This window comes from Ranitomeya variabilis, chromosome 2 (assembly GCF_051348905.1).
Source record: "Ranitomeya variabilis isolate aRanVar5 chromosome 2, aRanVar5.hap1, whole genome shotgun sequence".
Taxonomy (NCBI): Eukaryota; Metazoa; Chordata; class Amphibia; order Anura; family Dendrobatidae; genus Ranitomeya; species Ranitomeya variabilis.
Window position 1 is genome coordinate 707,958,115 of NC_135233.1, and position 20,101 is coordinate 707,978,215.

The window sequence follows — 20,101 nt, forward strand, 5'->3', positions numbered from 1 at the left end:
TTTGGGAACTCTTTTGGGATGCTTTCCAACATAGTTTTAACCCTCTAGATGTAGAAGTAGGAGAATTAAGTGATTTTTCGCAAAACCTGAAATCGTCAAAAAATCTAATACCCGGCCAAGCCAAAAATGGCTGATTTTCAGCCCAAATTTTTTTTTTCAGAAATCATACACGCACTATACCCCCTCTTTGGGAACTCTTTTGGGATGCTTTCCAACATAGTTTTAACCCTCTAGATGTAGAAGTAGGAGAATAAAGTGATTTTTCGCAAAACCTGAAAACGTCAAAAAATCTAATACCCGGCCAAGCCAAAAATGGCTGATTTTCAGCCCAAATTTTATTTTCCACAAATCAAACACGCTCTATACCCCTTCTTTGGGAACTCTTTTGGGATGCTTTCCAACATAGTTTTAACCCTCTAGATGTAGAAGTAGGAGAATTAAGTGATTTTTCGCAAAACCTGAAGACGTCAAAAAATCTAATACCCGGTCAAGCCAAAAATGGCTGATTTTCAGCCCAAATTTTGTTTTCCACAAATCAAACACGCACTATACCCCCTCTTTGGGAACTCTTTTCGGATGCTTTCCAACATAGTTTTAACCCTCTAGATGTAGAAGTAGGAGAATTAAGTGATTTTTCGCAAAACCTGAAAACGTCAAAAAATCTAATACCCGGCCAAGCCAAAAATGGCTGATTTTCAGCCAAAATTTTTTTTTCCACAAATCAAACACGCACTATACCCCCTCTTTGGAAACTCTTTTGGGATGCTTTCCAACATAGTTTTAACCCTCTAGATGTAGAAGTAGGAGAATTAAGTGATTTTTCGCAAAACCTGAAAACGTCAAAAAATCTAATACCCGGCCAAGCCAAAAATGGCTGATTTTCAGCCAAATTTTTTTTTTCCAGAAATCAAACACGCACTATACCCCCTCTTTGGGAACTCTTTTGGGATACTTTCCAACATAGTTTTAACACTCTAGATGTAGAAGTAGGAGAATTAAGTGATTTTTCGCAAAACCTGAAAACGTCAAAAAATCTAATACCCGGCCAAGCCAAAAATGGCTGATTTTCAGCCAAAATTTTTTTTCCACAATTCAAACATGCACTATACCCCCTCTTTGGGAACTCTTTTGGGATGCTTTCCAACAGGGTTTTCACCCTCTAGATGTAGAAGTAGGAGAATTAAGTGATTTTTCGCAAAACCTAAAAACGTCAACAAATCTAATACCCGGCCAAGCCAAAATGGCTGATTTTCAGCCAAAATTTTTTTTCCACAAATCAAACGTGCACTATACCCCCTTTTTTGGGAACTCTTTTGGGATGCTTTTCAACATAGTTTTTACCCTCTAGATGTAGAAGTAGGAGAATTAAGTGATTTTTCGCAAAACCTGAAAACGTCAAAAAATCTAATACCCGGCCAAGTCAAAAATGGCTGATGATTCAGCCAAATTTTTTTTTCCACAAATCAAACACGCACTATACCCCCTCTTTGGGAACTCTTTTGGGATGCTTTCCAACATAGTTTTAACCCTCTAGATGTAGAAGTAGGAGAATTAAGTGATTTTTCAAAAAACCTGAAAACGTCAAAAAATCTAATACCCGGCCAAGCCAAAAATGGCTGATTTTCAGCCAAATTTTTTTTTCCACAATTCAAACATGCACTATACCCCCTCTTTGGGAACTCTTTTGGGATGCTTTCCAACAGGGTTTTAACCCTCTAGATGTAGAAGTAGGAGAATTAAGTGATTTTTCGCAAAACCTGAAAACGTCAAAAAATCTAATACCCGGCCAAGCCAAAAATGGCTGATTTTCAGCCAAATTTTTTTTTTCCACAAATCAAACGTGCACTATACCCCCTCTTTGGGAACTCTTTTGGGATACTTTCCAACATAGTTTTAACACTCTAGATGTAGAAGTAGGAGAATTAAGTGATTTTTCAAAAAACCTGAAAACGTCAAAAAATCTAATACCCGGCCAAGCCAAAAATGGCTGATTTTCAGCCAAATTTTTTTTTCCACAATTCAAACATGCACTATACCCCCTCTTTGGGAACTCTTTTGGGATGCTTTCCAACAGGGTTTTAACCCTCTAGATGTAGAAGTAGGAGAATTAAGTGATTTTTCGCAAAACCTGAAAACGTCAAAAAATCTAATACCCGGCCAAGCCAAAAATGGCTGATTTTCAGCCAAATTTTTTTTTTCCACAAATCAAACGTGCACTATACCCCCTCTTTGGGAACTCTTTTGGGATACTTTCCAACATAGTTTTAACACTCTAGATGTAGAAGTAGGAGAATTAAGTGATTTTTCGCAAAACCTGAAAACGTCAAAAAATCTAATACCCGGCCAAGCCAAAAATGGCTGATTTTCAGCCAAAATTTTTTTTTCCACAATTCAAACATGCACTATACCCCCTCTTTGGGAACTCTTTTGGGATGCTTTTCAACATAGTTTTTACCCTCTAGATGTAGAAGTAGGAGAATTAAGTGATTTTTTGCAAAACCTGAAAACGTCAAAAAATCTAATACCCGTCCAAGCCAAAAATGGCTGATTTTCAGCCCAAATTTTTTTTTTCAGAAATCATACACGCACTATACCCCCTCTTTGGGAACTCTTTTGGGATGCTTTCCAACATAGTTTTAACCCTCTAGATGTAGAAGTAGGAGAATAAAGTGATTTTTCGCAAAACCTGAAAACGTCAAAAAATCTAATACCCGGCCAAGCCAAAAATGGCTGATTTTCAGCCCAAATTTTTTTTTCCACAAATCAAACACGCACTATACCCCTTCTTTGGGAACTCTTTTGGGATGCTTTCCAACATAGTTTTAACCCTCTAGATGTAGAAGTAGGAGAATTAAGTGATTTTTCGCAAAACCTAAAAACGTCAAAAAATCTAATACCCGGCCAAGCCAAAAATGGCTGATTTTCAGCCAAAAATTTTTTTTCCACAAATCAAACACGCACTATACCCCCTCTTTGGGAACTCTTTTGGGATGCTTTCCAACATAGTTTTAACCCTCTAGATGTAGAAGTAGGAGAATTAAGTGATTTTTCGCAAAACCTGAAATCGTCAAAAAATCTAATACCCGGCCAAGCCAAAAATGGCTGATTTTCAGCCCAAATTTTTTTTTTCAGAAATCATACACGCACTATACCCCCTCTTTGGGAACTCTTTTGGGATGCTTTCCAACATAGTTTTAACCCTCTAGATGTAGAAGTAGGAGAATAAAGTGATTTTTCGCAAAACCTGAAAACGTCAAAAAATCTAATACCCGGCCAAGCCAAAAATGGCTGATTTTCAGCCCAAATTTTATTTTCCACAAATCAAACACGCTCTATACCCCTTCTTTGGGAACTCTTTTGGGATGCTTTCCAACATAGTTTTAACCCTCTAGATGTAGAAGTAGGAGAATTAAGTGATTTTTCGCAAAACCTGAAAACGTCAAAAAATCTAATACCCGGTCAAGCCAAAAATGGCTGATTTTCAGCCCAAATTTTGTTTTCCACAAATCAAACACGCACTATACCCCCTCTTTGGGAACTCTTTTCGGATGCTTTCCAACATAGTTTTAACCCTCTAGATGTAGAAGTAGGAGAATTAAGTGATTTTTCGCAAAACCTGAAAACGTCAAAAAATCTAATACCCGGCCAAGCCAAAAATGGCTGATTTTCAGCCAAAATTTTTTTTTCCACAAATCAAACACGCACTATACCCCCTCTTTGGAAACTCTTTTGGGATGCTTTCCAACATAGTTTTAACCCTCTAGATGTAGAAGTAGGAGAATTAAGTGATTTTTCGCAAAACCTGAAAACGTCAAAAAATCTAATACCCGGCCAAGCCAAAAATGGCTGATTTTCAGCCAAATTTTTTTTTTCCAGAAATCAAACACGCACTATACCCCCTCTTTGGGAACTCTTTTGGGATACTTTCCAACATAGTTTTAACCCTCTAGATGTAGAAGTAGGAGAATTAAGTGATTTTTCGCAAAACCTGAAAACGTCAAAAAATCTAATACCCGGCCAAGCCAAAAATGGCTGATTTTCAGCCAAAATTTTTTTTCCACAATTCAAACATGCACTATACCCCCTCTTTGGGAACTCTTTTGGGATGCTTTCCAACAGGGTTTTCACCCTCTAGATGTAGAAGTAGGAGAATTAAGTGATTTTTCGCAAAACCTAAAAACGTCAACAAATCTAATACCCGGCCAAGCCAAAATGGCTGATTTTCAGCCAAAATTTTTTTTCCACAAATCAAACGTGCACTATACCCCCTTTTTTGGGAACTCTTTTGGGATGCTTTTCAACATAGTTTTTACCCTCTAGATGTAGAAGTAGGAGAATTAAGTGATTTTTCGCAAAACCTGAAAACGTCAAAAAATCTAATACCCGGCCAAGTCAAAAATGGCTGATTTTCAGCCAAATTTTTTTTTCCACAAATCAAACACGCACTATACCCCCTCTTTGGGAACTCTTTTGGGATGCTTTCCAACATAGTTTTAACCCTCTAGATGTAGAAGTAGGAGAATTAAGTGATTTTTCAAAAAACCTGAAAACGTCAAAAAATCTAATACCCGGCCAAGCCAAAAATGGCTGATTTTCAGCCAAATTTTTTTTTCCACAATTCAAACATGCACTATACCCCCTCTTTGGGAACTCTTTTGGGATGCTTTCCAACAGGGTTTTAACCCTCTAGATGTAGAAGTAGGAGAATTAAGTGATTTTTCGCAAAACCTGAAAACGTCAAAAAATCTAATACCCGGCCAAGCCAAAAATGGCTGATTTTCAGCCAAATTTTTTTTTTCCACAAATCAAACGTGCACTATACCCCCTCTTTGGGAACTCTTTTGGGATACTTTCCAACATAGTTTTAACACTCTAGATGTAGAAGTAGGAGAATTAAGTGATTTTTCGCAAAACCTGAAAACGTCAAAAAATCTAATACCCGGCCAAGCCAAAAATGGCTGATTTTCATCCAAAATTTTTTTTCCCACAAATCAAACACGCACTATACCCCCTCTTTGGGAACTCTTTTGGGATGCTTTCCAACATAGTTTTAACCCTCTAGATGTAGAAGTAGGAGAATTAAGTGATTTTTCGCAAAACCTGAATACGTCAAAAAATCTAATACCCGGCCAAGCCAAAAATGGCTGATGTTCAGCCAAAATTTTTTTTTACACAAATCAAACACGCCCTATACCCCCTCTTTGGGAACTCTTTTGGGATGCTTTCCAACATAGTTTTAACCCTCTAGATGTAGAAGTAGGAGAATTAAGTGATTTTTCGCAAAACCTAAAAACGTCAAAAAATCTAATACCCGGCCAAGCCAAAAATGGCTGATTTTCAGCCAAAATTTTTTTTTCCACAAATCAAACACGCACTATACCCCCTCTTTGGGAACTCTTTTGGGATGCTTTCCAACATAGTTTTAACCCTCTAGATGTAGAAGTAGGAGAATTAAATGATTTTTCGCAAAACCTAAAAAGGTCAAAAAATCTAATAACCGGCTAAGCCAAAAATGGCTGATTTTCAGCCAAAATTTTTTTTTCCACAAATCAAACACACACTATACCCCCTCTTTGGGAACTCTTTTGGGATGCTTTCCAACATAGTTTTAACCCTCTAGATGTAGAAGTAGGAGAATTAAGTGATTTTTCGCAAAACCTAAAAACGTCAAAAAATCTAATACCCGGCCAAGCCAAAAATGGCTGATTTTCAGCCAAAATTTTTTTTTCCACAAATCAAACACGCACTATACCCCCTCTTTGGGAACTCTTTTGGGATGCTTTCCAACATAGTTTTAACCCTCTAGATGTAGAAGTAGGAGAATAAAGTGATTTTTCGCAAAACCTGAAAACGTCAAAAAATCTAATACCCGGCCAAGCCAAAAATGGCTGATTTTCAGCCCAAATTTTATTTTCCACAAATCAAACACGCTCTATACCCCTTCTTTGGGAACTCTTTTGGGATGCTTTCCAACATAGTTTTAACCCTCTAGATGTAGAAGTAGGAGAATTAAGTGATTTTTCGCAAAACCTGAAAACGTCAAAAAATCTAATACCCGGTCAAGCCAAAAATGGCTGATTTTCAGCCCAAATTTTGTTTTCCACAAATCAAACACGCACTATACCCCCTCTTTGGGAACTCTTTTCGGATGCTTTCCAACATAGTTTTAACCCTCTAGATGTAGAAGTAGGAGAATTAAGTGATTTTTCGCAAAACCTGAAAACGTCAAAAAATCTAATACCCGGCCAAGCCAAAAATGGCTGATTTTCAGCCAAAATTTTTTTTTCCACAAATCAAACACGCACTATACCCCCTCTTTGGAAACTCTTTTGGGATGCTTTCCAACATAGTTTTAACCCTCTAGATGTAGAAGTAGGAGAATTAAGTGATTTTTCGCAAAACCTGAAAACGTCAAAAAATCTAATACCCGGCCAAGCCAAAAATGGCTGATTTTCAGCCAATTTTTTTTTTTCCAGAAATCAAACACGCACTATACCCCCTCTTTGGGAACTCTTTTGGGATACTTTCCAACATAGTTTTAACACTCTAGATGTAGAAGTAGGAGAATTAAGTGATTTTTCGCAAAACCTGAAAACGTCAAAAAATCTAATACCCGGCCAAGCCAAAAATGGCTGATTTTCAGCCAAAATTTTTTTTCCACAATTCAAACATGCACTATACCCCCTCTTTGGGAACTCTTTTGGGATGCTTTCCAACAGGGTTTTCACCCTCTAGATGTAGAAGTAGGAGAATTAAGTGATTTTTCGCAAAACCTAAAAACGTCAACAAATCTAATACCCGGCCAAGCCAAAATGGCTGATTTTCAGCCAAAATTTTTTTTCCACAAATCAAACGTGCACTATACCCCCTTTTTTGGGAACTCTTTTGGGATGCTTTTCAACATAGTTTTTACCCTCTAGATGTAGAAGTAGGAGAATTAAGTGATTTTTCGCAAAACCTGAAAACGTCAAAAAATCTAATACCCGGCCAAGCCAAAAATGGCTGATTTTCAGCCCAAATTTTTTTTTTCAGAAATCATACACGCACTATACCCCCTTTGGGAACTCTTTTGGGATGCTTTCCAACATAGTTTTAACCCTCTAGATGTAGAAGTAGGAGAATAAAGTGGTTTTTCGCAAAACCTGAAAACGTCAAAAAATGTAATACCCGGCCAAGCCAAAAATGGCTGATTTTCAGCCCAAATTTTTTTTTCCACAAATCAAACACGCACTATACCCCTTCTTTGGGAACTGTTTTGGGATGCTTTCCAACATAGTTTTAACCCTCTAGATGTAGAAGAAGGAGAATTAAGTGATTTTTTGCAAAACCTGAAAACGTCAAAAAATCTAATACCCGGCCAAGCCAAAAACGGCTGATTTTCAGCCAAAAATTTTTTTTTCCACAAATCAAACACGCACTATACCCCCTCTTTGGGAACTCTTTTGGGATGCTTTCCAACATAGTTTTAATCCTCTAGATGTAGAAGTAGGAGAATTAAGTGATTTTTCAAAAAACCTGAAAACGTCAAAAAATCTAATACCCGGCCAAGCCAAAAATGGCTGATTTTCGGCCAAATTTTTTTTTCCACAAATCAAACACGCACTATACCCCCTCTTTGGGAACTCTTTTGGGATGCTTTCCAACATAGTTTTAACCCTCTAGATGTAGAAGTAGGAGAATTAAGTGATTTTTCACAAAGCCTGAAAACGTCAAAAAATCTAATACCCGGCCAAGCCAAAAATGGCTGATTTTCAGCCAAAATATCTTTTTTTCCACAAATCAAGCAAGCACTATACCCCCTCTTTGGGAACTCTTTTGGGATGCTTTCCAACATAGTTTTAACCCTCTAGATGTAGAAGTAGGAGAATTAAGTGATTTTTCACAAAACCTGAAAACGTCAAAAAATCTAATACCCGGCCAAGCCAAAAATGGCTGATTTTTAGCCAAATTTTTTTTTCCACAATTCAAACATGCACTATACCCCCTCTTTGGGAACTCTTTTGGGATGCTTTCCAACAGGGTTTTAACCCTCTAGATGTAGAAGTAGGAGAATTAAGTGATTTTTCACAAAGCCTGAAAACGTCAAAAAATCTAATACCCGGCCAAGCCAAAAATGGCTGATTTTCAGCCAAAATATCTTTTTTTCCACAAATCAAGCACGCACTATACCCCCTCTTTGGGAACTCTTTTGGGATGCTTTCCAACATAGTTTTAACCCTCTAGATGTAGAAGTAGGAGAATTAAGTGATTTTTCACAAAACCTGAAAACGTCAAAAAATCTAATACCCGGCCAAGCCAAAAATGGCTGATTTTCAGCCAAAATTTTTTTTCCACAATTCAAACATGCACTATACCCCCTCTTTGGGAACTCTTTTGGGATGCTTTCCAACAGGGTTTTAACCCTCTAGATGTAGAAGTAGGAGAATTAAGTTATTTTTCACAAAGCCTGAAAACGTCAAAAAATCTAATACCCGGCCAAGCCAAAAATGGCTGATTTTCAGCCAAAATTTTTTTCCACAAATCAAACGTGCACTATACCCCCTCTTTGGGAACTCTTTTGGGATGCTTTCCAACATAGTTTTAACCCTCTAGATGTAGAAGTAGGAGAATTAAGTGATTTTTCGCAAAACCTGAAAACGTCAAAAAATCTAATACCCGGCCAAGGCAAAAATGGCTGATTTTCAGCCAAAATTTTTTTTCCACAAATCAAACACGCACTATACCCCCTCTTTGGGAACTCTTTTGGGATGCTTTCCAACATAGTTTTAACCCTCTAGATGTAGAAGTAGGAGAATTAAGTGATTTTTCGCAAAGCCTAAAAACGTCAAAAAATCTAATACCTGGCCAAGCCAAAAATGGCTGATTTTCAGCCAAAATTTTTTTTTCCACAAATCAAACACGCACTATACCCCCTCTTTGGGAACTCTTTTGGGATGCTTTCCAACATAGTTTTAACCCTCTAGATGTAGAAGTAGGAGAATTAAGTGATTTTTCGCAAAACCTGAAAACGTCAAAAAATCTAATACCCGGCCAAGCCAAAAATGGCTGATTTTTAGCCAAAATTTTTTTTTCCACAAATCAAACGTGCACTATACCCCCTCTTTGGGAACTCTTTTGGGATGCTTTCCAACATAGTTTTTACCCTCTAGATGTAGAAGTAGGAGAATTAAGTGATTTTTCGCAAAACCTGAAAACGTAAAAAAATCTAATACCCGGCCAAGCCAAAAATGGCTGAATTTCAGCCAAAAATTTTTTTTCCACAATTCAAACATGCACTATACCCCCTCTTTGGGAACTCTTTTGGGATGCTTTCCAACAGGGTTTTAACCCTCTAGATGTAGAAGTAGGAGAATTAAGTGATTTTTCAAAAAACCTGAAAACGTCAAAAAATCTAATACCCGGCCAAGCCAAAAATGGCTGATTTTCGGCCAAATTTTTTTTTCCACAAATCAAACACGCACTATACCCCCTCTTTGGGAACTCTTTTGGGATGCTTTCCAACATAGTTTTAACCCTCTAGATGTAGAAGTAGGAGAATTAAGTGATTTTTCACAAAACCTGAAAACGTCAAAAAATCTAATACCCGGCCAAGCCAAAAATGGCTGATTTTTAGCCAAATTTTTTTTTCCACAATTCAAACATGCACTATACCCCCTCTTTGGGAACTCTTTTGGGATGCTTTCCAACAGGGTTTTAACCCTCTAGATGTAGAAGTAGGAGAATTAAGTGATTTTTCACAAAGCCTGAAAACGTCAAAAAATCTAATACCCGGCCAAGCCAAAAATGGCTGATTTTCAGCCAAAATATCTTTTTTTCCACAAATCAAGCACGCACTATACCCCCTCTTTGGGAACTCTTTTGGGATGCTTTCCAACATAGTTTTAACCCTCTAGATGTAGAAGTAGGAGAATTAAGTGATTTTTCACAAAACCTGAAAACGTCAAAAAATCTAATACCCGGCCAAGCCAAAAATGGCTGATTTTCAGCCAAAATTTTTTTTCCACAATTCAAACATGCACTATACCCCCTCTTTGGGAACTCTTTTGGGATGCTTTCCAACAGGGTTTTAACCCTCTAGATGTAGAAGTAGGAGAATTAAGTTATTTTTCACAAAGCCTGAAAACGTCAAAAAATCTAATACCCGGCCAAGCCAAAAATGGCTGATTTTCAGCCAAATTTTTTTTCCACAAATCAAACGTGCACTATACCCCCTTTTTTGGGAACTCTTTTGGGATGCTTTTCAACATAGTTTTTCCCCTCTAGATGTAGAAGTAGGAGAATTAAGTGATTTTTCGCAAAACCTAAAAACGTCAACAAATCTAATACCCGGCCAAGCCAAAATGGCTGATTTTCAGCCAAAATTTTTTTTCCACAAATCAAACGTGCACTATACCCCCTTTTTTGGGAACTCTTTTGGGATGCTTTTCAACATAGTTTTTACCCTCTAGATGTAGAAGTAGGAGAATTAAGTGATTTTTCGCAAAACCTGAAAACGTCAAAAAATCTAATACCCGGCCAAGCCAAAAATGGCTGATTTTCAGCCCAAATTTTTTTTTTCAGAAATCATACACGCACTATACCCCCTCTTTGGGAACTCTTTTGGGATGCTTTCCAACATAGTTTTAACCCTCTAGATGTAGAAGTAGGAGAATAAAGTGGTTTTTCGCAAAACCTGAAAACGTCAAAAAATGTAATACCCGGCCAAGCCAAAAATGGCTGATTTTCAGCCCAAATTTTTTTTTCCACAAATCAAACACGCACTATACCCCTTCTTTGGGAACTGTTTTGGGATGCTTTCCAACATAGTTTTAACCCTCTAGATGTAGAAGAAGGAGAATTAAGTGATTTTTCGCAAAACCTGAAAACGTAAAAAAATCTAATACCCGGCCAAGCCAAAAATGGCTGAATTTCAGCCAAAATTTTTTTTTCCACAATTCAAACATGCACTATACCCCCTCTTTGGGAACTCTTTTGGGATGCTTTCCAACAGGGTTTTAACCCTCTAGATGTAGAAGTAGGAGAATTAAGTGATTTTTCAAAAAACCTGAAAACGTCAAAAAATCTAATACCCGGCCAAGCCAAAAATGGCTGATTTTCGGCCAAATTTTTTTTTCCACAAATCAAACACGCACTATACCCCCTCTTTGGGAACTCTTTTGGGATGCTTTCCAACATAGTTTTAACCCTCTAGATGTAGAAGTAGGAGAATTAAGTGATTTTTCACAAAACCTGAAAACGTCAAAAAATCTAATACCCGGCCAAGCCAAAAATGGCTGATTTTTAGCCAAATTTTTTTTTCCACAATTCAAACATGCACTATACCCCCTCTTTGGGAACTCTTTTGGGATGCTTTCCAACAGGGTTTTAACCCTCTAGATGTAGAAGTAGGAGAATTAAGTGATTTTTCACAAAGCCTGAAAACGTCAAAAAATCTAATACCCGGCCAAGCCAAAAATGGCTGATTTTCAGCCAAAATATCTTTTTTTCCACAAATCAAGCACGCACTATACCCCCTCTTTGGGAACTCTTTTGGGATGCTTTCCAACATAGTTTTAACCCTCTAGATGTAGAAGTAGGAGAATTAAGTGATTTTTCACAAAACCTGAAAACGTCAAAAAATCTAATACCCGGCCAAGCCAAAAATGGCTGATTTTCAGCCAAAATTTTTTTTCCACAATTCAAACATGCACTATACCCCCTCTTTGGGAACTCTTTTGGGATGCTTTCCAACAGGGTTTTAACCCTCTAGATGTAGAAGTAGGAGAATTAAGTTATTTTTCACAAAGCCTGAAAACGTCAAAAAATCTAATACCCGGCCAAGCCAAAAATGGCTGATTTTCAGCCAAATTTTTTTTCCACAAATCAAACGTGCACTATACCCCCTTTTTTGGGAACTCTTTTGGGATGCTTTTCAACATAGTTTTTCCCCTCTAGATGTAGAAGTAGGAGAATTAAGTGATTTTTCGCAAAACCTAAAAACGTCAACAAATCTAATACCCGGCCAAGCCAAAATGGCTGATTTTCAGCCAAAATTTTTTTTCCACAAATCAAACGTGCACTATACCCCCTTTTTTGGGAACTCTTTTGGGATGCTTTTCAACATAGTTTTTACCCTCTAGATGTAGAAGTAGGAGAATTAAGTGATTTTTCGCAAAACCTGAAAACGTCAAAAAATCTAATACCCGGCCAAGCCAAAAATGGCTGATTTTCAGCCCAAATTTTTTTTTCAGAAATCATACACGCACTATACCCCCTCTTTGGGAACTCTTTTGGGATGCTTTCCAACATAGTTTTAACCCTCTAGATGTAGAAGTAGGAGAATAAAGTGGTTTTTCGCAAAACCTGAAAACGTCAAAAAATGTAATACCCGGCCAAGCCAAAAATGGCTGATTTTCAGCCCAAATTTTTTTTTCCACAAATCAAACACGCACTATACCCCTTCTTTGGGAACTGTTTTGGGATGCTTTCCAACATAGTTTTAACCCTCTAGATGTAGAAGAAGGAGAATTAAGTGATTTTTTGCAAAACCTGAAAACGTCAAAAAATCTAATACCCGGCCAAGCCAAAAACGGCTGATTTTCAGCCAAAAATTTTTTTTTCCACAAATCAAACACGCACTATACCCCCTCTTTGGGAACTCTTTTGGGATGCTTTCCAACATAGTTTTAACCCTCTAGATGTAGAAGTAGGAGAATTAAGTGATTTTTCAAAAAACCTGAAAACGTCAAAAAATCTAATACCCGGCCAAGCCAAAAATGGCTGATTTTCGGCCAAATTTTTTTTCCACAAATCAAACACGCACTATACCCCCTCTTTGGGAACTCTTTTGGGATGCTTTCCAACATAGTTTTAACCCTCTAGATGTAGAAGTAGGAGAATTAAGTGATTTTTCAAAAAACCTGAAAACGTCAAAAAATCTAATACCCGGCCAAGCCAAAAATGGCTGATTTTTAGCCAAATTTTTTTTTCCACAATTCAAACATGCACTATACCCCCTCTTTGGGAACTCTTTTGGGATGCTTTCCAACAGGGTTTTAACCCTCTAGATGTAGAAGTAGGAGAATTAAGTGATTTTTCACAAAGCCTGAAAACGTCAAAAAATCTAATACCCGGCCAAGCCAAAAATGGCTGATTTTCAGCCAAAATATCTTTTTTTCCACAAATCAAGCAAGCACTATACCCCCTCTTTGGGAACTCTTTTGGGATGCTTTCCAACATAGTTTTAACCCTCTAGATGTAGAAGTAGGAGAATTAAGTGATTTTTCACAAAACCTGAAAACGTCAAAAAATCTAATACCCGGCCAAGCCAAAAATGGCTGATTTTTAGCCAAATTTTTTTTTCCACAATTCAAACATGCACTATACCCCCTCTTTGGGAACTCTTTTGGGATGCTTTCCAACAGGGTTTTCACCCTCTAGATGTAGAAGTAGGAGAATTAAGTGATTTTTCACAAAGCCTGAAAACGTCAAAAAATCTAATACCCGGCCAAGCCAAAAATGGCTGATTTTCAGCCAAAATATCTTTTTTTCCACAAATCAAGCACGCACTATACCCCCTCTTTGGGAACTCTTTTGGGATGCTTTCCAACATAGTTTTAACCCTCTAGATGTAGAAGTAGGAGAATTAAGTGATTTTTCACAAAACCTGAAAACGTCAAAAAATCTAATACCCGGCCAAGCCAAAAATGGCTGATTTTCAGCCAAAATTTTTTTTCCACAATTCAAACATGCACTATACCCCCTCTTTGGGAACTCTTTTGGGATGCTTTCCAACAGGGTTTTAACCCTCTAGATGTAGAAGTAGGAGAATGAAGTTATTTTTCACAAAGCCTGAAAACGTCAAAAAATCTAATACCCGGCCAAGCCAAAAATGGCTGATTTTCAGCCAAAATTTTTTTCCACAAATCAAACGTGCACTATACCCCCTCTTTGGGAACTCTTTTGGGATGCTTTCCAACATAGTTTTAACCCTCTAGATGTAGAAGTAGGAGAATTAAGTGATTTTTCGCAAAACCTGAAAACGTCAAAAAATCTAATACCCGGCCAAGGCAAAAATGGCTGATTTTCAGCCAAAATTTTTTTTCCACAAATCAAACACGCACTATACCCCCTCTTTGGGAACTCTTTTGGGATGCTTTCCAACATAGTTTTAACCCTCTAGATGTAGAAGTAGGAGAATTAAGTGATTTTTCGCAAAGCCTAAAAACGTCAAAAAATCTAATACCCGGCCAAGCCAAAAATGGCTGATTTTCAGCCAAAATTTTTTTTTCCACAAATCAAACACGCACTATACCCCCTCTTTGGGAACTCTTTTGGGATGCTTTCCAACATAGTTTTAACCCTCTAGATGTAGAAGTAGGAGAATTAAGTGATTTTTCGCAAAACCTGAAAACGTCAAAAAATCTAATACCCGGCCAAGCCAAAAATGGCTGATTTTTAGCCAAAATTTTTATTTCCACAAATCAAACGTGCACTATACCCCCTCTTTGGGAACTCTTTTGGGGTGCTTTCCAACATAGTTTTTACCCTCTAGATGTAGAAGTAGGAGAATTAAGTGATTTTTCGCAAAACCTGAAAACGTAAAAAAATCTAATACCCGGCCAAGCCAAAAATGGCTGAATTTCAGCCAAAATTTTTTTTTCCACAATTCAAACATGCACTATACCCCCTCTTTGGGAACTCTTTTGGGATGCTTTCCAACAGGGTTTTAACCCTCTAGATGTAGAAGTAGGAGAATTAAGTGATTTTTCACAAAGCCTGAAAACGTCAAAAAATCTAATACCCGGCCAAGCCAAAAATGGCTGATTTTCAGCCAAAATATCTTTTTTTCCACAAATCAAGCACGCACTATACCCCCTCTTTGGGAACTCTTTTGGGATGCTTTCCAACATAGTTTTAACCCTCTAGATGTAGAAGTAGGAGAATTAAGTGATTTTTCACAAAACCTGAAAACGTCAAAAAATCTAATACCCGGCCAAGCCAAAAATGGCTGATTTTTAGCCAAATTTTTTTTTCCACAATTCAAACATGCACTATACCCCCTCTTTGGGAACTCTTTTGGGATGCTTTCCAACAGGGTTTTAACCCTCTAGATGTAGAAGTAGGAGAATTAAGTGATTTTTCACAAAGCCTGAAAACGTCAAAAAATCTAATACCCGGCCAAGCCAAAAATGGCTGATTTTCAGCCAAAATATCTTTTTTTCCACAAATCAAGCACGCACTATACCCCCTCTTTGGGAACTCTTTTGGGATGCTTTCCAACATAGTTTTAACCCTCTAGATGTAGAAGTAGGAGAATTAAGTGATTTTTCACAAAACCTGAAAACGTCAAAAAATCTAATACCCGGCCAAGCCAAAAATGGCTGATTTTCAGCCAAAATTTTTTTTCCACAATTCAAACATGCACTATACCCCCTCTTTGGGAACTCTTTTGGGATGCTTTCCAACAGGGTTTTAACCCTCTAGATGTAGAAGTAGGAGAATTAAGTTATTTTTCACAAAGCCTGAAAACGTCAAAAAATCTAATACCCGGCCAAGCCAAAAATGGCTGATTTTCAGCCAAATTTTTTTTCCACAAATCAAACGTGCACTATACCCCCTTTTTTGGGAACTCTTTTGGGATGCTTTTCAACATAGTTTTTACCCTCTAGATGTAGAAGTAGGAGAATTAAGTGATTTTTCGCAAAACCTGAAAACGTCAACAAATCTAATACCCGGCCAAGCCAAAAATGGCTGATTTTCAGCCCAAATTTTTTTTTTCAGAAATCATACACGCACTATACCCCCTCTTTGGGAACTCTTTTGGGATGCTTTCCAACATAGTTTTAACCCTCTAGATGTAGAAGTAGGAGAATAAAGTGGTTTTTCGCAAAACCTGAAAACGTCAAAAAATCTAATACCCGGCCAAGCCAAAAATGGCTGATTTTCAGCCCAAATTTTTTTTTCCACAAATCAAACACGCACTATACCCCCTCTTTGGGAACTCTTTTGGGATGCTTTCCAACATAGTTTTAACCCTCTAGATGTAGAAGTAGGAGAATTAAGTGATTTTTCAAAAAACCTGAAAACGTCAAAAAATCTAATACCCGGCCAAGCCAAAAATGGCTGATTTTCGGCCAAATTTTTTTTTCCACAAATCAAACACGCACTATACCCCCTCTTTGGGAACTCTTTTGGGATGCTTTCCAACATAGTTTTAACCCTCTAGATGTAGAAGTAGGAGAATTAAGTGATTTTTCAAAAAACCTGAAAACGTCAAAAAATCTAATACCCGGCCAAGCCAAAAATGGCTGATTTTTAGCCAAATTTTTTTTTCCACAATTCAAACATGCACTATACCCCCTCTTTGGGAACTCTTTTGGGATGCTTTCCAACAGGGTTTTAACCCTCTAGATGTAGAAGTAGGAGAATTAAGTGATTTTTCACAAAGCCTGAAAACGTCAAAAAATCTAATACCCGGCCAAGCCAAAAATGGCTGATTTTCAGCCAAAATATCTTTTTTTCCACAAATCAAGCAAGCACTATACCCCCTCTTTGGGAACTCTTTTGGGATGCTTTCCAACATAGTTTTAACCCTCTAGATGTAGAAGTAGGAGAATTAAGTGATTTTTCGCAAAACCTGAAAACGTCAAAAAATCTAATACCCGGCCAAGCCAAAAATGGCTGATTTTTAGCCAAAATTTTTATTTCCACAAATCAAACGTGCACTATACCCCCTCTTTGGGAACTCTTTTGGGATGCTTTCCAACATAGTTTTTACCCTCTAGATGTAGAAGTAGGAGAATTAAGTGATTTTTCGCAAAACCTGAAAACGTAAAAAAATCTAATACCCGGCCAAGCCAAAAATGGCTGAATTTCAGCCAAAATTTTTTTTTCCACAATTCAAACATGCACTATACCCCCTCTTTGGGAACTCTTTTGGGATGCTTTCCAACAGGGTTTTAACCCTCTAGATGTAGAAGTAGGAGAATTAAGTGATTTTTCACAAAGCCTGAAAACGTCAAAAAATCTAATACCCGGCCAAGCCAAAAATGGCTGATTTTCAGCCAAAATATCTTTTTTTCCACAAATCAAGCACGCACTATACCCCCTCTTTGGGAACTCTTTTGGGATGCTTTCCAACATAGTTTTAACCCTCTAGATGTAGAAGTAGGAGAATTAAGTGATTTTTCACAAAACCTGAAAACGTCAAAAAATCTAATACCCGGCCAAGCCAAAAATGGCTGATTTTCAGCCAAAATTTTTTTTCCACAATTCAAACATGCACTATACCCCCTCTTTGGGAACTCTTTTGGGATGCTTTCCAACAGGGTTTTAACCCTCTAGATGTAGAAGTAGGAGAATTAAGTTATTTTTCACAAAGCCTGAAAACGTCAAAAAATCTAATACCCGGCCAAGCCAAAAATGGCTGATTTTCAGCCAAATTTTTTTTCCACAAATCAAACGTGCACTATACCCCCTTTTTTGGGAACTCTTTTGGGATGCTTTTCAACATAGTTTTTACCCTCTAGATGTAGAAGTAGGAGAATTAAGTGATTTTTCGCAAAACCTAAAAACGTCAACAAATCTAATACCCGGCCAAGCCAAAATGGCTGATTTTCAGCCAAAATTTTTTTTCCACAAATCAAACGTGCACTATACCCCCTTTTTTGGGAACTCTTTTGGGATGCTTTTCAACATAGTTTTTACCCTCTAGATGTAGAAGTAGGAGAATTAAGTGATTTTTCGCAAAACCTGAAAACGTCAAAAAATCTAATACCCGGCCAAGCCAAAAATGGCTGATTTTCAGCCCAAATTTTTTTTTTCAGAAATCATACACGCACTATACCCCCTCTTTGGGAACTCTTTTGGGATGCTTTCCAACATAGTTTTAACCCTCTAGATGTAGAAGTAGGAGAATAAAGTGGTTTTTCGCAAAACCTGAAAACGTCAAAAAATGTAATACCCGGCCAAGCCAAAAATGGCTGATTTTCAGCCCAAATTTTTTTTTCCACAAATCAAACACGCACTATACCCCCTCTTTGGGAACTCTTTTGGGATGCTTTCCAACATAGTTTTAACCCTCTAGATGTAGAAGTAGGAGAATTAAGTGATTTTTCAAAAAACCTGAAAACGTCAAAAAATCTAATACCCGGCCAAGCCAAAAATGGCTGATTTTCGGCCAAATTTTTTTTTCCACAAATCAAACACGCACTATACCCCCTCTTTGGGAACTCTTTTGGGATGCTTTCCAACATAGTTTTAACCCTCTAGATGTAGAAGTAGGAGAATTAAGTGATTTTTCAAAAAACCTGAAAACGTCAAAAAATCTAATACCCGGCCAAGCCAAAAATGGCTGATTTTTAGCCAAATTTTTTTTTCCACAATTCAAACATGCACTATACCCCCTCTTTGGGAACTCTTTTGGGATGCTTTCCAACAGGGTTTTAACCCTCTAGATGTAGAAGTAGGAGAATTAAGTGATTTTTCACAAAGCCTGAAAACGTCAAAAAATCTAATACCCGGCCAAGCCAAAAATGGCTGATTTTCAGCCAAAATATCTTTTTTTCCACAAATCAAGCAAGCACTATACCCCCTCTTTGGGAACTCTTTTGGGATGCTTTCCAACATAGTTTTAACCCTCTAGATGTAGAAGTAGGAGAATTAAGTGATTTTTCGCAAAACCTGAAAACGTCAAAAAATCTAATACCCGGCCAAGCCAAAAATGGCTGATTTTTAGCCAAAATTTTTATTTCCACAAATCAAACGTGCACTATACCCCCTCTTTGGGAACTCTTTTGGGATGCTTTCCAACATAGTTTTTACCCTCTAGATGTAGAAGTAGGAGAATTAAGTGATTTTTCGCAAAACCTGAAAACGTAAAAAAATCTAATACCCGGCCAAGCCAAAAATGGCTGAATTTCAGCCAAAATTTTTTTTTCCACAATTCAAACATGCACTATACCCCCTCTTTGGGAACTCTTTTGGGATGCTTTCCAACAGGGTTTTAACCCTCTAGATGTAGAAGTAGGAGAATTAAGTGATTTTTCACAAAGCCTGAAAACGTCAAAAAATCTAATACCCGGCCAAGCCAAAAATGGCTGATTTTCAGCCAAAATATCTTTTTTTCCACAAATCAAGCACGCACTATACCCCCTCTTTGGGAACTCTTTTGGGATGCTTTCCAACATAGTTTTAACCCTCTAGATGTAGAAGTAGGAGAATTAAGTGATTTTTTGCAAAACCTGAAAACGTCAAAAAATCTAATACCCGGCCAAGCCAAAAATGGCTGATTTTTAGCCAAATTTTTTTTTCCACAATTCAAACATGCACTATACCCCCTCTTTGGGAACTCTTTTGGGATGCTTTCCAACAGGGTTTTAACCCTCTAGATGTAGAAGTAGGAGAATTAAGTGATTTTTCACAAAGCCTGAAAACGTCAAAAAATCTAATACCCGGCCAAGCCAAAAATGGCTGATTTTCAGCCAAAATATCTTTTTTTCCACAAATCAAGCACGCACTATACCCCCTCTTTGGGAACTCTTTTGGGATGCTTTCCAACATAGTTTTAACCCTCTAGATGTAGAAGTAGGAGAATTAAGTGATTTTTCACAAAACCTGAAAACGTCAAAAAATCTAATACCCGGCCAAGCCAAAAATGGCTGATTTTCAGCCAAAATTTTTTTTCCACAATTCAAACATGCACTATACCCCCTCTTTGGGAACTCTTTTGGGATGCTTTCCAACAGGGTTTTAACCCTCTAGATGTAGAAGTAGGAGAATTAAGTTATTTTTCACAAAGCCTGAAAACGTCAAAAAATCTAATACCCGGCCAAGCCAAAAATGGCTGATTTTCAGCCAAATTTTTTTTCCACAAATCAAACGTGCACTATACCCCCTTTTTTGGGAACTCTTTTGGGATGCTTTTCAACATAGTTTTTACCCTCTAGATGTAGAAGTAGGAGAATTAAGTGATTTTTCGCAAAACCTAAAAACGTCAACAAATCTAATACCCGGCCAAGCCAAAATGGCTGATTTTCAGCCAAAATTTTTTTTCCACAAATCAAACGTGCACTATACCCCCTTTTTTGGGAACTCTTTTGGGATGCTTTTCAACATAGTT